Source organism: Helicoverpa zea, chromosome 3 (assembly GCF_022581195.2).
Source record: "Helicoverpa zea isolate HzStark_Cry1AcR chromosome 3, ilHelZeax1.1, whole genome shotgun sequence".
Classification (NCBI taxonomy): Eukaryota; Metazoa; Arthropoda; class Insecta; order Lepidoptera; family Noctuidae; genus Helicoverpa; species Helicoverpa zea.
In genome coordinates, this window is record NC_061454.1 from 12,804,815 (window position 1) to 12,830,189 (window position 25,375).

Genomic DNA, 25,375 nt, shown 5'->3' on the forward strand with positions numbered 1-25,375 from the left:
GTCCGGCTTGCCCCCCGGGATCCGGGATCCATCCGGGATCGCCAACTTTGTTGTGACGAGGTTTGCGGGATTAACATTCCCAGGAATATTTTACAGAGGTCAACGAACGAGTTGTGATTTGTACTACTAAAACACTTACATTATTCACCTTGCATGCGGGTTCCATTACGCTGACGTGACGATTTAATGACACAAAAGCGGTCACACGCAGTAGGAAAATATTGTCCAATCTCTTGAAAGTACTAGGGGTGCATAACAAAACAGGCTGACATCAGGCTTAGTTAATCAGGGCGTTGCTAATCCAGCGCTCTATTTGTCCGGCTGGCCGCGACATTAGTCCCGTGTCCAATCCCGGGGCCGCCGGGATTTGGGTATTTATTCGGGATCCCGAACAAATTTTGTATAGGACGCTTGATTGGCAATTTGGAGTTAACATTTTAAGATTTTTGGTAGGAATGAGGAATTGAGCTTTTAATTTTTAATCTTTATCCTTGGGTAAGCTTAGCCTAATTTGAAGGAAATTTTAGTCAGGAATTTATTATAATTTTTCTGTTATTTCCATTATTCTTGGTCATTTATGTCACTGACGCTTGATACTCTTCCTTTTCCTGGCCTGTATATTACATTGGTATAAGTTAGACATTCAATACCTATCGGAATAAATTCTCTAGCAAGAAAGTTTCATCGGTATTTATCAGGAGATGGTGAAACGGGCCATAAGTCTTCATAAAAAATGTAATATAAGTTGCAAAAGTTGGGTAGTCTCAAGGTCGAACCAACGCGTAGTGGACACGTGTAGAAAATAAGAACATACATCACATATGGTATGGAAGTTCCCTTATTGAAATGATCAAGATATTGCTGATCAATTTTCAGTCTTATTCCAAGTCATTTAGATCTATATTTCTTTGCATGTACACAGTTTGTTTATTTAGTCAGCCTGTTAATCATACTCCTGGCTATTAATAACTTCATTGATATCAACAATTTGTTCCAGAGTTTTTTCAAACTAAATCTAGGACTTAGTCTAAATTATTTACGAGCTGAATCTTCTTAAGGCTGTCGTAACCATTTCGTTTAATCTCCTCTGCTTACCCTTGTTACAATTGGAGCGTGATGTTAGATATCCCAGTCGAGACATTTTTTATTCGCATTTTAAAGAACTAGGGATTTGGGTTTCTTTATTTTGTTGTTTTAATGTTTGCCATCTGTGTGCCAAGGTTGTATGAAGTAGTAAATGTGTCATGTTCAGATTTTGTACTAATATGTATGTCAGCTACTATGATTTGTCATCCATTACTACATGTTATTATACTCTGTCTAAATATATAATTATTAATGAAAAGTCCACAGATAGTTTAGGGCCTTAGAAAGGACAAAATATAGGTACTTGTTATCTATGTGCAGGTTGTGTGCAGGTATATCAAATATTTGATAAATCCCTAAGAAATTATGTATTTTAACATAAGCTAAGAGTTATTTTTCACTTCAAAATGGACTTTTGTCTTTCATGACAGCATGACATTAATTTTTACAAAAAGATCACAATTTTTTCCGTAACTTCATGCGTTAACCCAACTAGTTTTAATTACACTACAGCACTTATCCTCAAGTTAGTTCAGTTATGTTTTAATTCAACTACAGGCTGAACTTTGAATGGACGAAGTTTATGTGTGAGGCCTCGGTTCATCTTCATGCTTTGCTTATTATGTAGGCACAGTTGTGGTGGTAATTCATGCTTTAAGTCGTACTTAGAAATACTTGTTTGGACTTATGCTTCAATGATCTTACACACCACGGTGCAGCAAACTGGCTGTCGTGGTTAACTTTGTTCTCATTAGCTATTTAGGAAGATGAGACAGTTAAAAAGCTCAATTGATTTGGAATAGTTTTTCCAAAATATGTTTTTTTATAATTTTTAATTTGTTCTTTGTTGACGATGCTTTAGAATTTCTCATTTAGACTATATTCTAAGACAACGCTTAGAACAAACTTTTCATTACATCCCCCATTTTTATCTTCATCTATCATTGTTATTTTCTTCGCCATCAACAAAACAGTTAATTGTTTCCTTCCATGAGCGATGAGCATCTGTATTCCTGCAATCGCTTCACAAAGACATCGGTGCGGATGTTCTTAATCTGTGTGATACGGGCTTAAATGGAGCGAATTAGCGATACGAGCAGTATCGTGGTTTGTTTCATGTATCATTGGAGACGATTATGTTATCATAGCTATGATTATTCTCATCAGTGGTAGGAAGTCTTTGAAACGTAATTTTGGATCGTTTCCTTTGATTTGCGGTAGCTTTCCATTGTTTTTTATTTCATCTGTGCTGTTCTGGCTTCCTTTGTTGTCTGTTACAAATTTAACCTTTAAAACGAGGTAAAAGATCATACAGTATTCGCTTCAAAGAATAAAAAATATTCAATTATTTTCACGTATCAAACAATTAGGGGTGGTGATTCTTTGAAATCTGGCTTAATTGGACTGACAGGGGAGAGGAAGGTGAATCTTTTTTTTTCAAACAAGGCTGTCTGCATGTGAAGGGGTTGAGGAAAAGTCATCGGTTTTCCTGATACTGTTGAGATCCATGATTGATAAGTTACTTTAAAACAACAATGAAGTTAAATTAAAAACAAAAACTGGCCCCACGTGACTGCAGCTATAGTAAAAATATTAATATTCATGCTAACCCCTCATTTAATTATAGAGCTTGGCACCTGACGGGGTCCCTTCGCGGTATAAATGTCAACAGGGGTAAAACGGGTCAGCCTGGCATTTGTAGGGCACTAACCTGTTACTGCTAGTGCATATTTTGACCCCAATACTTTGTGGAACACGTGGCTAGAAGTACCGAATGTAGCGATTCTTTGTTTAGGCGCGGTGCTGGGTTGGTACTTGTGAGCCATGTGTTAAGTAATTGGTTTGATTTAAATTAGGGACGATGGGATTTTAATGGTCCTTCGAAAGTGTTTAAGAGTTTGTCAATTTATAAGCTTGTAAAATATACTAAAGTAAATAATGGATCGTGTAATATTCCTACCTACCAATCTCGTTCTTTGTCTTGTGGCAGACAAGATCAATGATGGTAATATTATAGGAGGTCCGATTGCAACAAATCCTAAATTATTGTCGGCGAACGATTAAAACAAAGCACTATCGAAAACCACTGAAAACTCAATAGATATTTCAAACAATAACATCAATGTTCGTCATAACTAACCCCAGAGCTTTGGCTTTTGGCGACATTTTTATTAAAGTCGAGCCATTTTTGACAGCGTTCTAACTGCATCATTGTCACACAATTTGGAACTTATCCAAACTGAACTGGAGACACTAGAGCGAATTTTTAGCTCCTATTCCATTTCATTGGTAAAGTTTGTGGGGGTTAAAAGTAAGTTATAAAGGATATGCGTACCTATTATTAAGGACATACGGGCGGGCGTTTTGGGGGCTGTCTTTTTGACGTTCGAAAAGTGCTGATTTTCAGCCTACTTTGAATAAATGACTTTTGATTTTGACATAAGTATAAAATTTAAATGGACTTTGTATTTTCAGAGAATCATTTTATCTCTGATTGATATAGTTTGTCAGGAATTTACCGTAAAATAAAATGTCAGATGGCAAATGTTTACAAAGCAACGTTCTCACGTAGAGCATTCACAAGAAAAAGATACTAAGCCAACATCAAAGAGACGCCCATTCACCAACAAGAAATCAAACATTAATAGAAATAGCTCGGCATTGCATTACGATATTATCTCAAATTCAATTCCCATCTACGTAACAAAAAGCGGTCGCCATCCTACCATCGCTAAAAATTCCTATCTTGCCTGAGAATTGAGCCCAGGAAATCCGTTTGTAATGGACGTACCGTTGCAGCGATGCGCCTAACGGGACCCCACACACAAACATACAATTATATCACCGGAAAATATACATTGCTTCAATTCCATAATGATTGTGTAACTATCTAACAACCAGAATAACCAAACCAAAGCTACAATAACAATCAAAGCCTTGACAGCTCAACCTAATTTGGTAGGTATTTGATATACATTTCATACAATGTACGTATATTTTAAGTCATCATTCATACTCTTTGCGCCGTCACGATCGGCCTGGGGCTTAATCTAATTTAAAATTCATCCGGCCGACTTAAAAAGTCTACTTAATTTGACGGGTGAGACCGGAGGAGACACTTTTCAAATCTGTCGGGTAGCGTCTTGAGAGCGCGTGAGGGCGCATTGACCGCCCTATTTAGGGGGTTACCTCTTTGAATTTATTTATACTACGTTGCCGTGCATGTTATGTTTAATTCGACGAAGTGATGATTAAAGCGGCAATGGGTAACGTCATTAGCGTAACTGTCGGGAAAGTCTGTCTTGCTCGAGCTCGCAGCGGTCTGGTCAATGCAATTAATATGCAAGTACATGCTAATCATAAGTAAGAGTTGCGCGAACGAATTCATTAATATTATGAAGCACTTAATGCTTTGGCGCTTGTTCATATTTTCGATTTGCATAATTTTCGCACTTCGTCTGAAATAAGTTTGGAATGTTCGTTGTTCATGCAATCATTGGTGTTTAATTAAGCATTTTGTGAGTTTGGCTCAAGTTTAAAGTAATCAGAAATCATCGATCGAGCGGTTAGGTTTATAACCTGCAACATAAATATTTTCCTCACCACAAATAAAACTGTTTATAAGCATCACAACTCGGCATGCCAATTGTTGACGCTCACCGCTAGCGCATAACAGCGAACTCATCACGGTGCCAAAGTGCAAACCGACAATTGCAACTAGTTCGCATTTTATCGACGACCAAACTCCAAATATCGTTCCCAAACTCTCGTTAGCCCCGTAATGAATGGCGCGGTAGACGGATACATCGTTTTTGCAACCAGGTAGTATCTCTCGCATTAAATAGATTGATGTCGGTCTCCCCTCGCTCCGACCACTTAGTATAATTAAAACCTTTAAAGATTTTACACTGAATATTTGGTTTCAACTACGATTTTCGCTTTCCGAATGCTTTAAAGGGGTTTATCGGCCCACCTCGTGATTTTTGACCGAAAAATCGGATGTATTTCGGTCGGATAAAATTTAATTCTGGGAATTTGTTATAGGCATTGAGTTTTAGATTTAATTTGACGGGGAACGCGGTTTGGTGAGTAATCAGTTAATGCGACTTTTATAGATAAGTAATCTCTTTAACTTATCCGTCAATCTGAATATTAATGAAATTATTTGACGTGCCAAACCCAGTTTACAGTGAAGTAAATTTTGAAACGCGGTTTTAGTTCAGCACATTGTTGAAGTTTTCCAACAAGAATGATAGCAACACCAACAGCATTACTTTCCAAAGCGAGTACAACCTAAATGCTCCCTTAATCAGCTGTCCAGATAACGACATGAATTTAACAAGGAAAGGCGTGAGTGTGACGATTTGTCCACTTATCACCATGTAATGCCATCATCGGCTTACTCCCACTATCCCCAACAAGTGGTATTATAATAGCATTAAATAACGCTTTTGTTCGCCACGTCGTTATAAGGCGTTTACATGCTTCACGGAGCTAAACGTTTGAATTGACGGTAGGAAGACAAAGGAAACGACGGTGATTGGTATTCTAGTGGATAGTAAATTTGAGTTAGGTCCGGTGAAATGTGGAGATGTGGTGATAGAAGACAGTAACTTTAATGAAGATGGAAGAAATAATGGGGCTGATGACATAAGTGGTAGTAATGACTTTATTGATGTCAAGTGTGATGGAATAGGTGATAGATATAACTTAATTGAGGCTACAGACAAAGCAAGATTTGATTTTGAAAATATACAAGACAATAAGAGATGCTTTAAGGATACATAAAGAGGGAAAAGTTAAAGTAACACACGTAAGACAAATATAAATAAAGGCATACGTTTAATTGACAATCACAAAAAGAAAACTTAAAATCATTAAGCGACATAAAAAGCTGTGGTAACTTTCTAATTGAACAAAACGTCATCTTTGACATTTCGTCATTGTGACATCGTCATTTCGAAAACCTCAGAATCGTGTTCACAGCACATTAGAGATTTATTCCTTTTTTAACGGTCACATCTCAAAATTACCTTATTACGACATTCGAGATCAAGGAGATGGTAATCTGGTGAGAACTACGCAACGAAATGAAATGAGAGATTTTTTCTAAAGTGTTACATCTGTGACAAGGCGGAATTATGATATAATGTTTTTTGAAGTTTGTTATGATAAATCTAACTAGTCTGATTGAGCAGGAATAATTAATAGATTGTCATACTTTACTAAACTTTGCCTTTATTGAACACACCCTGTTGAAACGGTATAACAGTAGTTCTAGTAATAGTAGTAATTGGTAGTATAGTAGTAGTAATTGGGTAGTTTATTAGTAGCAAATGTGTAGTATAATAGTAGTAATTGAGTAGTAGTAGTAATAGTATTTTTCTTTATATTTTCCACACACTCAAAATATCATCTGCATACAAAAACCCAAAGAGATCGGATCCCAAATTGCGGTCACTTAACCAATGAGGCGTTAACACTAATGATTAATATCTCCAATTAATACATATGCTAGTGCCTTCTAATTGATTGCCTATTCGGAATAAAAAACTAAGACAAGCATTCTCATTGGGGAACAATCTTCTTTCTGTTGCTTAGAGTGTTTAACTGACTGGAGAGGCCGTTGGTGTACTAAAGCACTTCTCATACAACAGAAGTTCTATACCTTCCCACAATAGTGGAAGGCTAACGTTCAATTGATGAACTATGACAGATTTGGGTAGGTTGACCTGCTGGCGTCTGTTATACATGTTGTGCTTGAAGTTTATTGCTATGTAGGAAAATTTTGTCGAGTGCATGTGAAACACATGCGTGGCTTCAACCCTGCGAATTAACTAGCAGATTTTAACGCTAGAGATTTGTGCTTATGGAGCAGTTCCTGCTGGTTAAATACTCCAAGTTCTGTTCCCAGTTCATTGCTCTGTAAGTGTATAAAAAATGGGCGCTCATTTGTCACACACGTGATGATCTTTCAGTCGGTTGGACACGTCAAGTTTTATTAGTTACTTACATTTAACACTAGTGCCTTTTACGGCTTTACTCGCGGCTAATCTTGTAAGTTTATATTCAACGAAGCATTTGTTTATAGCGCTGTAAATGTTTATGAAATCTGTTTAATTGAACAAGTCGTCTGTTGAGCGTCGATTTATAGACAGGTTTATATTGATTTTATTGATAGGAGAAATGGTGAGTACTGCTTTTACTTGAATCTAAGGAAGTGTGTAAAATTATAATGTCTTGAATTCATTGGTGTAATAAATTATTTCCTAATCTTCATCATCGTTGTCATTGTTTTTGTCTATATTGAATATAGACTCTGATATAATTTTAGCCGTCCCGCAAGTTTATCTACCTACAGTAATACACTATTCACCATTGTTTGATCACCCATTGATCAATCAAACACACTTTTTTCACACAAAACGTTATTGTCATTCACCTTCATATAAAATGTTTTATTAATACACGGAACGAGCTATTCAAACTGAAAATACTACACATACTATTAATTCCGCAATACAGCCCATTGTGGTCGGTTGAGCAATACCTATGAATTATTTACAAAGACTGGCTAAAGTAAGAATACAACGTTGAGAAATTTTTCAACATTTTTCAAAATCAAAAATCAAAAATCAAAAATCAAAACTCATTTATTCAAACTTGGCTGCAAAACAGCACTTTTCGAACGTCAGAAAAAAAAATTACATAAGACAGCCCCCAAAAACGCCCACCCTTCACCACTTCCTATGTGTTTTTGCTGGGAAGAAGAAGTGGCGCAACAAACTCCCCAGCAACACATGTCTGTCTGTAGGTTAAAAGAACCTTTCAACAAAGTACAGTGAGTATTGCAGTATGCAATACGCAATATTGTCATAAAATAAAATTACATTTAAAAATGATTTATAAAATCCACCACATGCTAGCTAGCACTCACCCTACGTGACTTGTCTAACTCAAGCATTGAATAAATATGATGTGAAAAAAATGTATAGCCTCCAATATTTATAATAGTTTATGAGGGAGTGCCCACCTTCATGTGATATTCTATTGCAACCCTGTGTAATGTACAACATGGGTAAGTAATGAATCTAGTAAATTGGACCGCTCAGCCAGTAAAAAAAAAAGAAGTATAAGAAAAGAGTCTACAAAATTATATAATACTACTTATAGTATAGTCAGTAAGACGACCTGGCACCACAAGCAGCACCCGTTCACGAGCATAACGCGAGGATCAGCCATCGCCCCCCTCGCACATCTTTGAGGGAGGGAAGCAACCCGACCGCCGACGCTACCGCAAGCAGTGCCGTCTAAGGGAGCATGACGTACTCACCGCTACACAACTCAATATCAGGATCAATTATCGCTAAGTAGTGGTCCTTATTTACTGTAATCCAAAGGAAAAAAAATAAATATAAATAGATGATTTAAATAAAACATAATAAATACAGTAAATGTATCCTGTCAATAATGTAAAACCAAGTAAGGTCAATAATAAAAATATAAAATTGTAAAAAAAAAATGAATAATAATAATTGATTGTAAAATTAAGATGTCATTCACAAAAAAAAAAGACAATTATAATATAGCTGTCTTGCGTTCAACATGGCGACCAACTATTTTTATCATTCAAATAATCGTTAATTGTATAATATGCCTTTTGAATAAGAATAGCCTTAATTTGTTCTTTGAATTCTGATCAAAATTTCTGAGCAGAAAAGCTTTCCCGCAGAAGTGTACCTATGTCTGGCGAAAATAAATTGGTCTTCGGTACTTTATACAGTTTTATTTAGACCTAAGTACCATGGAAATTGTGAAGGATTAAAATCATATTTTTGAACTGTACGGTTTAATTTCGTTCTTAGGTACTTAGGTACCTATAATCGTGTGTATTTTTCGTAGTGACACGCTAGTGTTTATACATAGTGTATAGTTTTCTGGTCCTTATTTCCAACTATTCGAGACTTCGAGACCATTTATCCATTTCTATCTTTAGTGGAGAAAACCCTACACGTAAAAAAATCGCCCTATTTCACACCCACGTCAACTAAAAGTTCTCACCAAACTACCATATAATTAACTATTTAAATACATAAATACCCCGTATCCCGATAGAGATCTTAATACAAGAGTGACAAAGCAAGTCCGCAATTAAGTGGTCAGTCACTCAATAAAGCTGAAACTGTATGAACCAGTATATTATCCTATTAAAACGGCCGTGTTATTTAATTTGTACCCGAGAATGAGCCCCATCCGTCTTGCAAAGGAAACTGCTAGGTAACTGCAATTTTGTCTTCTGAGAAATACTTAATGCATTCATGTCAAGTTTACATTACTACAACGCAGACTAAACCGTCAGCCAACAGTTGGCTCTATGGTCATACCAGCCAAATTCCTGATCGTTGTTATGTGTGCGTATTCATTTCGATAATTATCAAGCGCTCGTTATAAATGTTTGTCGACTAAAAAGTTTGCAGTGTTCAAGTACTTATCGATGTCCGCAATTTTGGTATAAATGCTGCATATTACGATCATTAATTACTGTTTAGATTACGTTCAGAACTGATCTTCATTGGTCACTTATTGGGAAACTGATAAGTTGTTGGATCTTGGCTATCTACATTTATTTTTCCTTCATAATCATGACTCCTAAGTATATTCCGTTAGGACCATCTTTTAAGATGTTTCTTCTACACAACATTATTATCACGTCATCTGCATCTCAGAACATTATCGAAGTAGTTGCATAAAGCTTACCTTTCTGGGTCACAGACCATTTTCATAAACTTGAGGGGTTTTCGAACAGAAACAACTAAGATATTGGCAGTTCTATAATAAAAAGTTAGTAAAAATACTTATAAATAGTAAGACCTGATAATGAATAACTGAGATAATTTTTATCCAAACCATTAACTTTATTTATATGAATACAAGCTATTTGACGTAGCAAAAGACAACTATGTACCCACGTAATTGGTATTTTAAAATAAAAATAGGTCTTCATTAACATGGCATAATTCGTGTACCTAAATAAAATGTAAAGATTTATCTTTTCCCAAATTAGTGGATCTTTCATTCTTGCCTCGTTAAAGGTCTGCAAATAGACCCTTAACTTGACTGATTTATTTACACAGTACAAAACAAAGATTTGGCAGAATAACAGAATGAAATGGCTTTTCGGCATTACGGCAACTTCAGCTAAAGCCGTAAAGCGAAGTAATAAAAAAAACCTAAAACTTTCCCCCATAAATACAGTGGAAAATAAACATTTTGTTTAGAAAGCAGTTGCACAGTTACAAGAGATCCCTCGGGAGCCAATATTCTTGAAAGCAGAAAAAAGGGATGCAGTAGAGGTAATAGTTAATGTTCTCAAAACTCGCAGATTCAATTTGTTCAGCAACTGAAATGCTCTGTAAAGTTACTAACTATAAATCAAACAATGAGATAAAGCGGTTTAGGATAATGTTAGCCTAAGCTCGAAACTTTCGTGTCGGGATTCTGAAGATTACGAAGTTTTTCTAAATTTTCCAGTAGCTTTGAGTTGGATTTACTTTGAAACTGCTATTTTGACGGGGTTAATTGCGCCTCTAATCCGAGATTTGCAGATGGCGATATAAAATATTTTTTAAAAATAGCGAAGTTCTATGGATAAGAAAGGATTTGAATGAAGAGACGAGTAAAAGTAATGCAAGTGAGATGAAGCCAGACAGTCGACACCAATTTCGTATCATTTGTCCAAAAAACGAACGAGTAGCTTAATTCGTACGTCTCCGACAGCTAATCTATCCTCAACCTTTTAAAGTAATTGAACGTCTTTATGTTTGTCATCAACAAATTCTAACGTATCTTTTTCCTCAATAAAAGGATCGTTTACTGTGATACCTTCGCTGTTATTCATCACTTGAACCTTATCCAATAAGACAAAGAGCTCATCACAATGGGATCGGAGGGCTTTCCTCGCAGCGACTGTTCACTCCCTAGGGCCCTTTGTAATCTGCATCGACGATTTGTGTTCCGCACAATAGGGGGATCATTTAGGTTCTCCTTGCTTCCTTAGAAATGTATTTTGGTATAACGTGGAACGCTAAATGTTTGGCGTTAGCGTTTGAATTTTAATGTGTAGGGAGCTGTTTCTTTGGCGTGAAATATCTCGGCCATATTTTCTGGTGCTGCGAATTATTAAAGTGTTGCTTTCTCAAATCATTGCTTTTTATATTTGTTTCTGAAAATTATGATCTAATTCTACAATTAATACTCAAATAATTACTGAAACTGAAGTCTCTTTGAAATGAGACAACAAAGTGATCTGAAAATTTTAATCAAATACAAAGCACAATTCACCAATGTCTATCAATCGAAGCAGAGATCAAATGAAACTCGTCTGTCAGAATTGCCGTTTACAAGCGATTACAGACCAAATATATGATTCAATTTCCATTTTCTTGTTTTAAGAGAATCAGCATTGTATAAAACAGTCAACGTTTAATCTATATCATCAATTTTGTGACTTGTACCTCCCTTTAAACCCCCGTTACGTTTCGGACGCTTTAATGCAGTTAAAATATTCTATAGTGTCATAAAAGGAGAGTAAGTTACGAGGCTCAAGGGAACAGAGTTCTGTTTTAGTGATGTAGCTGCCGTTAGACTATATTAAACTATGTTACGATATGAATACTTAATATTACAATCACTAAAATGTCTTCGTATATATTTCTTTCTTGAATGTCGTCGCGAGAATTTTTATTCGCAGTGAAAATTCAAGTCGAGCAGTAAATTGTTTTATTCAAATCGCAGCTAAGACGGACGCTAGAAAAAGAAGTAAAAACGATATAAAACGTAAAGGCAAACTTATTTCATCAACTAGTACACTTTGGAACAAGAGATATTTAACAAGCTTTAAATAAAGCATTACCAGAAACAGTTGTCAAACATTAAAAGCAGTTGCCTCAATTATTCTTATTCACGGCTATATTCAAGCTGGAACATCTCGGAACACTTCAAAACTTGGTCTTGCATATCGTGTTCCGTTGCACATCACTACAGCCACACTCCCGGGATTAATAGTGGAACTTGTTTTACTATCTGCTTTATATAGTTCTATTATATGCTTTTCGTTGCTCTAAATCCTACGAGTCGCATTTATTACTATAATGTTCGACGTTAATTTCGCTTTGGAAGTTTGATTCTCTTGTTGACTGTTGAAAGTATTTTGGGTAAGGAAATGGCTAATCTACGCGGAATAAACATATTTCCGAAAGTTTAGATGAAGTTGAAATTGTAAAATTGTCTGCGTTTTCAATGTTATGTTGACGGTGACAGATTGCTGACATATTGTTTGCTTGTCATCAATGCATTTAAGCAACAGATTGGCATAATCATGCCTAAACATCACATATCGATACATGCAGAATCGATCATAAAATTCAATCATTACATGACTGAACGATATAAATTCGTATCGAAACGGACATTCGCATTATCGGCGGAATTGAATCGAGTTGATAATCGATTCGGGCATGTTTGATTACGAGTGTTTGCTCGTTTGTGCCCGCTGATTGCAAAACGTCAAATTGAATAATCGTGTCGCAATTATTGCCGTCAACATTTTCAATGTTTACATCCATTTGTTAGTCGTGCAGATTTACATAATTTTCGGAATGTGTGGAATAAATTGTTTGCGAAACTTGGTTGGCAACGTTTCCCATTGTTTTTGTGCGTACCATGCTTGGCCTGTTATATGCTTGATACAGTTTTGATGATGTGAAAAATACTATTGTACTATATTTATTTGATTACAATTCATTTGTCGTTTTGGCTGCAAGTTGAGCTCGTTTTTAGTTTTGGAATTCGCTGATTGTTATTTTTGTGTTAGCTTTTTTAGCGTTCGTTTGAATGACGGTTTGCGTTGGTAGCATACTGCGTGCTTTTCATTACATAGTATAGTTCTGTTTTCAATAGATTGTATTGTTATTGTCTACCAGTTAATTAAAGTCACTGACTACAAAACAGCTTTAAAGAAAACACAAATTATCATCATCCCCAGTTGATAAACTCATAACTCACGTACAATCCCAGCACATGTTCAAAACAAACATTTAATGAACAAAAAACATTGCGTACAATAAAAGTACCAACAGGTGCGGTTGTTCCTAATCAGTTATTCTGTAAACGTCACAATTCGTTATTCCGTTCGCGTTTCCGACGTATACGTCAAAATGTAGAGGTCTGTTTGACAAAATTAAGCGACTCCAGCGTAACGCAGTCAAGGGTACGCGATTTATTTTACCAACCATTGTTGTTTTTGGGTAAAATTTTAATACACGTAAAGCGCAAGTAAATAAATGGTACCCCGGATGGAATTCGAGATTGGGAGGAACGTGTTCTGAGAACAGGAATGTATTTGCTTACTCCATCTTTTTGGTAAGGATTCATTAATGTTGTGTGTTGTTACCAATGCTACATATTTATGCAACTCGTGGTTTGCCTGTTGATATTTTCTTAAGATATTCAATGAGCGATTTCAGTGTTTACAGTTAAGTGATTTGAAAATGTAAAACTTCCTCTTGAATAAGACGTTTTACCATTAACAATTTACTTTATTTTCCTTCCTCCTCAAGTTCGATAAAGCTGGATTTAAAATCGAATTCAACATCATCCAATTTGGATTCGCGGGGTGACCTCATCGCACGCAATCAGCTGTGCAAACGCGAAAATATCTTCGGCAAACATCAAGTCGGGAGTGCGTACCGAATTCGGTCGTATCAAACCTATAGAACGAAACGAACTGCCCAATTAGGAACATACCAATAATGAGTTGTCAAAACAAGGGTTCCATTAAACAAACTTACCTTTTACAGCACAAATCAATCTTACCACCCCCATTTTAAGGTACAATTTCCTGTGCACAAATCGAACGGGAGTTTTGTATATTTAATGCCAAAGTTGAATTGTGAAAGTTCGGTTTACGTTGCGTAGGATTTGTTTAAAGTTTAAAAGCAAATCCGGCAATTAGTGTGTGGATTTTTTTGGTTCGAAATTATATTACGTTTCGTTTTATTCTGGTTTAACTAGTTGGGTAATGTTTTAAGGTAGTATTGGAATAGATTTTTCTTAAAAAAAAAGAAATTGTTTCTCACCTTCGATTAAATCGGGGGATTATTGTCAAGCATTACCATTTAAGATATTGAGACATAAAATAAAATGAAGAAGACCCGTCTATAAGTAAAAAAGGCACCATAAGCTCTTCTATCAAAACACCATATTTCACTGACTGCTTTCCCTAAATCCGCCACGACTAGAGAGGTCGTCTTAAATGGCTTATTAATCTTCAGTATAATTTCCTTAGATTGATGGATGGTGAACGATGACAGCACTTGCGAGGTTACGTCGCAAGGGTGACAGTGATGAAAGTCTGTTCTATGTCACTTTTTATAATGGATCTAATATCCAGATTTTGGGAATCGGTACTTTATTACAATCAGTTTGATTTGTGTTTAAATGTATGGTTAAGTTAAGTAACTCTTTGAAGAGTTTTGGCGTAGTCTCCTGGTCTTTTTATCATTACTTGAAGGGTCGATAGATTCTCTAGAGAATATATCCTTACTTATACAGTCACAAATTAAACTTGGAAAATATCATGTGGTCCTTTTGTCCGCAGAATTAAAAGTAATTCAAGGATTGGTCATCAAAACTTTGAGTAATAAGCTTGTAGATTTTGTGTAAGAAGGAATTATCTAGTCCAGTGTTCTGGAACATTCTAATTAGAGAATGTCTGTTAGCAGTCCGTGTTCACAAACTAACGTCTTATATCCTTTATACAAAGACGCTTCCGTGCTTTAACTCAGATAGTTTAAATTAGAACAACTGTTATACCTATATAGTTTAATCCTACAATTATCTTTCTTTGAAATACAAGACACCTGTCTGTCCTTTCAGGCTTACTACTTTTACTAAAATGACACGAATTTAGTTTGAAATAAACCTAAGTTACATGGTCGGAATATGAGCTATTTTCAAAAAAGAATTTGTCTAGAATATGATATTTAGTTCAAGGAAGATCAAAGGACGAACGTTCCAGATTTTGGTCCTTCCATCGTAAATTCATGTAACCTCGCGTGTAAGAGATTATTTCTAGCACACAATGGGGAGTTTTATAATAAATTGCGTTATAACAAACCTTACACTAATCCCTTTTTGGTTGTTCAGAGAAATTGGATTTCGAAGCGATTATGTTTAATTTGAATTGTATTAATTCAGTTGGTTTGGGTTCAAAAGTTAAATACGAGTAGTTACAAATTTAATAGTTGGGAAAGTCAATTACTTACGTAAGTCCTGGCTAAGAAAGGCCTAGTTTCTGTATCCGTCCCTTTCTGTGGGCCAAGTGGATCAAGGGATTATAACAGGTGGCTTAGGGGACGAGTACAGCCAGTGTCATAAGTTAGTGTTCATGAAAATTTTTAATAATTGCAGCGTTATTTATTGATACAGTGCTTCCAATAGTGATTAATACCAATGTAAATAGAAAAATTATTGACACAGATTAAATAATATGTTTTTTTTTGTGACATGAATTTTAAATTACCAGAATCCCACGAAATTAACTAACACAAACATAAATCATGTAAGACATAATTTTTACTCATTTTTAATTCCTTATTCCGTACATATTCCATCAGATAAATCCCTTAATACTGTTGACGGTACAAACAGCAAAACAAACAGACTTAACCAACAATCAGGGTATCTGCCTAACGATCTAACGGTACTGATTAGAAAATCAACCGTTGCAATATTGTATGTAGCCCGCATACGTGCATTTAGAATAATATTTAGGATTTAGTTAATAAGCTGTGCGCTAGTATGTTCTGGGAATTTAAGTGCATTTGTATATTCTGTTCATTTTAATAGAGTAGGTTATGGTCTATTTAAATTAGGATGCATTCCGATTAAATACAATAAATATAATAAAGAGACATGTTTCATACACATATGAAGCTGAAAAAAAACCATGACTATAGCTCAAAATCATATTTATGTGAATGTTAATGTAGACCAAATTATTAAAGTAAATAAACATACCTTACCAGAGATCAAAATCATAGTTGCCAGAGAGGCAGATTTTCAAAAAGATTTACTACAAAAATATAAACTTACCAAAACTTAAAAATAACTCGTGCTCACAATTCAGGAAAGGGACGTACCTGCAAACGACAGACATACATACATTAGTCAATATTCAGACTTTGCTTAGGGCAAAATAAGTGGGTTTGCTATTCAAACCCATTTCTTTATAAAAAAAGTTGTAAACCCCTCGTTCGCGTAGAGAGCGGCTTTCAGTCACTGCCGCACGCGAGGTCAGAATAACCATTGGGTGGTACAAGTCTTAGGAGGCAGCGGTAGTTTTTTTAATGTTTCTTTCTTACTTTTTAAGCTTATCTAAGCTTTAAGGATTTGCGTACTTTCAAATAATCATTTTAGTCGAGATCTTAAGGGGTTCTATTTTTAGTAATTTACAAGTAAGTACAAGTATGTGTTTACATATCATACAGATAAAATCCATTATTAGGGAGGTACGTGTTTAGCACCTATGTATAAATTAAAATATTTACATTTGATCTTTTTGGTTCACTTTTGATTCAACAGATTCACTTTAATACAAAAATGTAATACGATTAAATAATGTCACTTTTCGGGGCACAGACTGACACGCTCAAAACTTGTGTCATAACAATTCATTCACCGCATGACGGTCTCGCCAGCGACTCCCAAGGGGGTAGGCAGACGTACTGCACAAATACAATCCATCAAAACTGATATTAGATTCTAGTCATATCTAGAAAGACGAACGAAGTATTTTATTACTGGGCCACAAAGCATCCCAACATCACCAAAAAAACAATATTTTTCCAAAAAATAAATCCCTGAACTTTTCAAGGGCTTAAAATCCGCATTTGACCTCAAGGTCCCACTCACAAAGTGGGTTGCAACTAAAAATAGGCCTCCATTTACGTACAAGACTTGAAGAGCCCCACTGAACTTTTGAAATGGTACCGTACACTATTCAGTTTGAGGGAATAAACAGTGGTACTTTGTGGCGGATTTAGTACCGGCTATGTGCGGCTATGTTTTATTGGGGAACCGTTTGGCCCGCGACACGAGATAGGTAAATTGTTACTGGTGATTGGTAGCGAAATTGGAATCGTTTTTGCACTCTGATTTATTGAAATGAATCGTGTAATTCATGATTTGTTGGTACAATGCAGTTTTGTTGACACTGCTTTGTTTAATGTTCATTTTTGGAATTAATATTTGGATATTTGCTGTTTCTGTATGTTCTTTCGTACTGTCAAACTTTAGTAGAATGTGCAGTTTTAATCTTCACTTAACCACTTCGCTGTCTACGATGCAGACATAATATTTAAACAATCGGTGTATATCACATATGAGTCATAGGACAGGGATGTTGTTAATATTGAACTAAAAAGCATTTCCTAGTTCGTTAGACCCGATCAAATTGGTCCTTTCACACTGTACACCTAGAGTTAAACCACGTTTAAACCAATTGTTATCGGCAACCAAATATCGTGTTACACATTGGTTTACCAACGATCGCAGATGTAGCCGTCACCTCGCCAGTAACGCGATACGGGGCAGGGGACATGCCGGCGCCAATAGTCGGTCACACTACACTTTCATTGTTTGCATAGAATATTATGTAGGTATGTTGCAGAGGTGCACTTTGATTTTGTTTACGTGTTAAAGGACGTTTGTAAAAAATTTGGAACGGAAATGGTGAAGAAATCGCTATGGCGATGTAATATGTATTTTTGTTGCATTTGTTTTTACAGGGGCTTAAATTTGTAGGTACACACTGTAAAGAACAAAATGGCATAGCACAATTGAGTACAAAGGTAGGTACTGCTTATTTCTGAAGAAATTGCTGTCAAGCGCTTTGTGCTATAAATATATATAGGTAATCAAATGATATGTAGTAGGAACTAAGCAAACATCTAACGCTGTTTTCTTGGAAAGTATATCCATTAGATACTAGTTTCATAATAACCTACATAATGTACATAAATAGGTGCTTTGTAAAGAAGCAAAATAAAGGCCCATGAAATATTCATAATATAATCTAAACAAAAATATTTCTGTTCCCAATAAACAACAGCATGTCGATTCTATAAAATATCACAACTCACTTCGACATCACTCTCACTTCGACTTCGATCTAAAGGTAGAATTCCGTGGACGCGACAATAGTCAACCTTTGAAAATTCTATTCTATTTTTGGTTATGGCAAATTGTCGATGTCGATATCAACGATTCTGCCACTGACGAGTGAAATGATAAGCACGTCGTGATGCCAAACAAACAACTTTGAGAAAGAATAATAATTTAACTGATTGTAGATCTTGTTGGGTTAGTAGGACGGCACTGAAACAAAAATATACATATATAAATAACAAATATAAAAGGTTAGAACATTGAAATATTATAAAATATATATACAAAAAAGGGGGGGGGGGGGGAATTAAAATACCACATTTATCTAAACGGTGACCAAAAGTAGGCCACGGTCTATAATTTAATATTATTGCGAAGGATAGCAATCATGAGGACTTGGAGAAGTTCTGGGGAGGAATATGTTAAGAGGGAAGGGAAGTTAATTGGTACAGGAATCTTTAATTTTGGGAGACGGCTATATAAGTCAAAGGATGAGGAGTTGATGGGGCAGCTGAAGAATATGTGCTCCAGGCTACCTTCATCCAATCCGCACTCACAAAGAGATGAGTCCTGTACATGGATTTTTCGCAGGAAAACAGGAGTACAGCAGTGGCCTATACGTATTCTGCATAGGACAGATATGACAAACTTGGGGAACTTTTTGTAATGGAAAAACCAAGGTTTAGGTTGTATGAGGGGTTGGATAGCATAATAGGAAGTACCCTTTTTCCTACTGGACAAATTCCAACATTCCTGCCATGAAGTCTCAAGGTGCGCTTTTGGAAGGTTTAGCAGGTCATACCCTTGAAGGGAGAAGTATGTAGGATCGGCTGAGGCTGACGTGCAAGCATCTTTGGCCATTGCATCTACACATTCATTCCCCTTGATACCGCAATGACTGGGTATCCATACAAGGTGAACTACTTTTTGCTGATGTGCACAAGATAATAGGGACTTTTTAATATTTAGGATTATAGGACTGTGGAGTTTACTTTTGAAGGGATTTTGGGATAGGGCTTGAAGACAGCTTAATGAATCTGTAAAGATAACACTTAAACTGATTTCATGAGACTCTATGAAAAGGCAAGCTTCCAATAATGCCACACACTCGCCTGTAAATACGGACGACTCCTTTGGACATTTAAATTTTAAAACAATTTTTGAGTTCTGGTAATAAACAGCAGCACCAGTGTTGCTGCTTGACGATAATTTGGAAGCGTCGGTGAAAAATCTATGGAACCCATTCCATCGCTCTCCCACCACCGCATTAAAGGTCGAATTCGCCGACGGGGATTTCTTGAAGATACCAATATCATAGTATATTTTTGGAATAAAGCAAAGGACTTAGAAAAGTTGAAAATAGGTAATCTAGGATACTGGGCAATAGGACAATTTAGATTTAAGACAAAACGGAATGCTTTTAAAATGAGAGGAATTTCTTTATGCTCCCAGTATTTTGATGTTTTACATAAAGCATCTAGATCTACAAGTTTAGGGATTAGGGGGTGGGAGGTTTTAGGAACAACCCTTGATAGGAAGCGGGAAGCTAGATATTGCCTCCTCAAGGCCAAAGGAGGTTCGGCACATTCAACCTGTAACGCGTTAATGGGAGAGGACTTCATGCAACCTGAGATGATCCGAAGGCATTGAGACTGAATCCTATCTAATCCCGCCAAGGCACCCCTGTTGCAAGGAATCAAAACGAATGAACCATAATCTAGTATACTACGAACTAAAGCGTTATAAACAAGTTTCATGGTGTAAGGATGGGCCCCCCACCATACACCAGAAAGAACTTTAAGAATTGAAATCACCCTTTCGCACCTTTTAACCAAATAGCAAGTGGTCGACACCAGTTAATTTTGCATCCAAATAGACCCCTAAAAATTTTGCCTTTTTAACAACAGGGATCCCTTGACCCTGGATTTTAATAGATACCTGAGGGATTGAGCGTTTCCGCGAGAAGATGACTACCGAACTTTTAGGAGCAGACAGAGAGAGGCCGTGGTCAAGAAGCCATTGGTGCAGAGAGTCCAAAGAAAGGCAGAGGGATTTAGCAGCATCAACAATCGAGGCATTGGTTACGTAGAGTGCCAGATCGTCGGCATATTGCAGAATGCGGCAGTCGTTGTTTAGGCAGGAACCAATGTCGAATGTGTATAGGTTATAGAGCAACGGGCTAAGGACAGAGCCTTGGGGAAGGCCCTTCCATGTAATTCTTTCCTCAAATACCTCACCCTGCACTCTCAGCACCAAGGATCGAGACGTAAGTAGTCCACATATGCATTGAATCATCCTTACCGGGAGACTCAGCTGTTGCAATTTCTGCCTGAGTATGGGAAGGAGGACGCTATCATATGCGGAAGAAACATCTAGGAAGGCGGCTACAGCAGTTTCATTTTTAGAAAAGGCTGTACGAACATCAGTAACAAATGTTGCCACACTGTCCATTGTGCCAAGACCCTTTCTGAACCCAAATTGGTGGCTCGGTAGCAAACCCTTAGATTCGACCAACCACTCAAGCCTATTTTTAATGAGGTGTTCCAAAAGTTTAGCCAGAACGGAGGATAGAGCAATTGGTCTAAGGCCATTCGGATCATCAGCATTTTTGCCGGGTTTCAAAAGAGGGATAATGATCTGAAGTTTCCATTGGTCAGGAACCCAACCAAAATAATAACAATAATTAAAAATATTTAGTAGGTAATTTTTAGCATTTATGCTGGCATGGGTTATAAATGAATATGGAATGCCATCAATGCCCGGGGCAGAATCTCGAACGTGACGCAACACCGCATTCAATTCTTCCATTGTAAATGGATCGTCCAAAGGGTCACCCACGGTACCCACAGGCGAGTGATCTAATTCTGAAAGTAACGGAACATAGGCTGGAGCAATTTTATCGAAGAATAATTCAGCAGTATTTCTGGTTATAGGGGACGAGACAGATGGAGAGCACCCACGTCTGAAGCGGTTTATACTCTTCCATACTGCTGACACTGGAGTTGAGGGAGAAAGAGAGGTGCAAAACTTTACCCAACCACGACGTTTCTTCTTACGAAGAAGCCGTTGGGATTGGGCATACACTCGTTTGTACTGTAGAAGGTTGTCGATGTTCATCGCTTCATTGAACTTTTCTTCAGCTACCTTTCTTTCACGTATTGATGATGTGCAATCTTGGTCCCACCACGGGGGTGATGGGATTTTGTTCTTAGCGCAATTGCGCAGAGGAAAGGTGGAATCAGCACTAAGGGAAATGGCCGAAACAAAGCCGTCATAACAACTCTTAGCATGGCAGTGATCAGGAATTTGCGGGAAAGAAGAAGTTAAATTTGGAAGTTCACTGATTTTCTCCTCCAATAGTGAAGCAAACCTTGACCAGTCCGGTTTCGATAAGTTGTACTTCAGAAGTGGAGGGGAAGTTTTCTCTAAATAAGTTTTGTTTAATAATGTTACAACAATAGGATAGTGATCGCTGCCATGCGTCAGAGGGGTGCATTGCCAATGAAACGATGCCGCCAACTCTACAGAACAGAAAGTAAGATCTACACAACTCTTCTGCTGTCCGGGAAGGGGTCTGCGGGTAGGACAACCATCATTTAAGATGCAAAGGTTAAGGTCATCGAGGATTTCTACTAAACCTTCCCCAAACGCATCACAACGGTTGGAGCCCCATCTAAAATGGTGACAATTAAAATCTCCCATAACTAACATAGGCCCATCTATATTGTTAAAAACGTTTCTAAGGGAGCCTAAAAAGTTTCGGTGTGGGTGGGAGATATAAATGGAAAGTACAGTAATGCCTTCGAATTTTGCTGCAACTACATTAATGTCACCATCCAGAGCAGGAAGAGACAGGGTCGAGAATGGGACTCTATTATTAAGGAAAAGAGCCGACCCTCCATATCCATCAGACCTATCACATCTCAAAATATTAAAATGTGGCATGCGAAAGCTAAGACTTGGTGTAAGCCAAGTCTCAGCAATAGAACAAGCCAAGGGCTTGTATTTATTAAGTAGAAATATGAGGTCGTGCTTCTTATGAAACACGCTCCTCACATTCCATTGTAAGAACACCTGATGAGGTGCCATTTTTAACATTTAGTAACAGATTAACAAGTTGATGGGCGACGTTGGACGGTATTTGGGAATTATTAGTCATTATAGATGACAGAACTTTAATTAAGATTTCTATTAAAGAGGATGTATTGTTAGAATCAGCATAAGGGTTATTAAGAGCGCAGCCATCTGGCTGTGAAAGTGAGGGAGAGTTAACAATACGCTGATGAGCAGCTTTGTCATAAGAAGGTGAGAGGGGAGCATGGGTCTTTAGCTTTAAAAATACTGTTTTGCGATATGACTGAGGTTGATTTGCTGTTGATTTAACAGCATTCGCATAATTGCGGGAAGCAGGTGGAACTGTTTTGCTGACCTCAGCATAGGATAAGGACTTCTCAGCCATAATAGTTTTTATGGCTTTCTGTCTGCCATGCTCCGGGCATGACTTGCTGTTAGCAAAGTGATTACCAGAGCATAACACACAGAACGCCTCATCTTCTGAAATGTTGCAACCATCACCGGGGTGATCGTGGCCACATTTACAACAACGTGGTTTTGAGCGACATACAGACTCCACATGACCAAACCTGCAGCACTTGCGGCACTGGATGGTGGGGTAAACATATTGAACAACTGGTAGGGAGGTGTAGCAGCAATAAACTCTATTAGGTAAAACCTGGCCATCAAATGTGATAACACAGGTCTCTGTCGGTTTAAACTCTGCGATGCCATCATTGAAGAATTTACGGCTGATGCGACGGACTTTAAGGATTTGTCCACATCCTGAGGGCACTGTAAGGTAAGTTTTAGCTTCCTCTTCACTTAAGTCGGTGGGGACGCCACTAACAACACCCATACGTGTAACATTAAAAGTGGGGATTGATGCCACATAGCTGTTTTTAGAAAGGATGGCATTAATTATAAATGAGTTTGCATCCTGGGGGGATGAAAACTCAACAGAAACTCTATTGCGGCCGACTTTCTTAACACCGTCCCGAACAATATTAGCTATGTTGTTCTTGAGCAAAAACATGCCAAAGGTCACCGGGTGCAGTGTAGTACCAGTATTAGGCTGAGGCTCCAAACGCGACACATGTACAATAAAGGGAGCTTTATCTGTTGCAGAGTATCTGCTGCGACCTACTTGGTTTCTCTGCTGTTTTGGTGGTATGCGACTATTTTCGGCATCTGCAGAGCGTTTCCTAGCGATCTGATTGGTAGGGTTCTGAGATTCGGGAAGGGATGGAGATTGGGACTCCGCGATGCTGCAAGCAACATCGGCGAAGTGGGAAAGTGGAAAGTTAGGGGATAAAGGAGCGTACGAGGAGATGTCAGGAGGATCTGGATCCGGAGGTTTGTTTCGGTCCATATTTACTAATAAAACTTACACTACTAGACGAAAAAACGTACACACACAATAACGCACACAAGGACAACACACAGCAACAAAAACAAGTCACAAAAAGTCACCAATTCACTGAAAATAAACAAAAACTCTAGACACACGTGCTAACCAAAAACACTCTGTGGCGAGAATCCAACCTTTGAAAATGTATGGCACCGTTGTCGAGGCCCGTGACAGTCGCGCGCGGCCGACGAATTTCGTAAGCTGCTCGCGGCATTGTCAAAAATTTAATTCTGGTTTTACTAAAATTCTATAGATGTTATTAAGCGCTAGACCATGTTGAGAAGCGTACGGCCGCGAGCGGCTCACGAAATTCGTCGTCCGCGCGCGACTGTCGCAGCCCTCGGCAGCGGTGCCATACATTTTCATAGGTTGACTTTTGTCGCGCGCGGCTGCGACAATCGCGACCCACGGAATTCTACCTTAAAGTTTCGTGATTGACATTGTCAAACTACACTAGCGCTTCACTATCGAGCGTGTTGACAAGTTGAACTAAATCAAAGTCGAGATTTTGACAGATTTGTCAAAATCTGTCTATCTATAGGGGAGGTAGGGGAGAGATGGGCAGTTGGGAGACATGATCAAATCAGAATAAAAGGGGGGTCCTTTTATTCTGATTTCTGATCATAGTTTTGTTTTTTTTTAATTGGGTAGTTTACGTTACCGACTGGTAACGGTGTTCATCCATAGACTATCTGTCATTTCTGTGAGTTGTCAAGAACAAACACTCGTAAAAGTACTTAAATATTTTGTTGCGGTTTCGGATCGTTATAAAGAGAAAACTAATGAAAGGTATGTGTATTTTCTATTATTAATTATTGATTGTCAAAATCTCCAGTTACAATTATAGTAAGTCGATGCAATCCACACCTATTATACCTTTAGAAGAGAGTACTACAGCAATAGTTAATGGGCCCCACGTTTTTATTTTAGTCTAATATGACCGGGACCACCTACGTAGGTTGACAGGTAAGTAACTATTTTTTATTTTCTAGTTTTCAGTGCACATAAGATAAAACCGTTTAACTTAAAAGTTTTTTTACCGATTTTTTTTTTCAAAAACTAAGTAAAAAGTGTCCAATGCTCTCTATGGTAGGGAGGCTTTTCTTCGTCAGTGAAAATTTGTGAGGTTATAAATCTGCGCGAAAAATCCTTTATAGAATCTTGTTTCAGGTACCGTTGCCAACTTGATCTAGAGACTATTATATTTAAAATAGTGTTTAAATAAAGTTCTAAGTGTTTTAAAGTGATTAAGTGCCTACATTTAACGATGGCTAGAATGTTTTTGCTTAAATCTTTATTAGAAGAAGCTCATGCTTTAGATAATTTAGAAAAGCGTCAACAATCTGCTAGAATTCGTAGTTTACCTTTATTAACTCGCGATGATGACTATGTGAGCATATATAGATTGTCAAAGGAGCTAATTGACCAACTGGAGTCTGATTTACTGCCCCTGATAAAGCCCACAAAACGTCGAGGCAAAGGACTTACAACTCGTGTAAAAGTAAGTATTGACACAGTTTATAGTTGAAAAATTGTAATCAAGCACACAATAATAAGAAAAACACTTAGTTCTTAATAAGGAGTATTCCCTTTATGTGG

General features: G+C 37.3%; 1 protein-coding gene across 2 annotated transcripts in view; it reads right to left on the reverse strand.

Annotated features, from left to right (window-relative positions):
* LOC124645790 (leucine-rich repeat-containing protein let-4-like) overlaps positions 1 to 25,375 on the reverse strand; it is a 243,403-nt gene that overhangs the window by 173,410 nt on the left and 44,618 nt on the right. The window contains exon 1 of one of the 2 annotated variants that reach the window (XM_047185687.1): positions 16,240 to 16,285. The exons of the other annotated variant lie outside the window; for it this stretch is intronic. The gene's annotated coding sequence lies outside the window, so the exon portion shown is untranslated. Of the gene's footprint in view, positions 1 to 16,239; positions 16,286 to 25,375 lie in introns of those variants that run through there. 2 annotated transcript variants of the gene reach the window in all.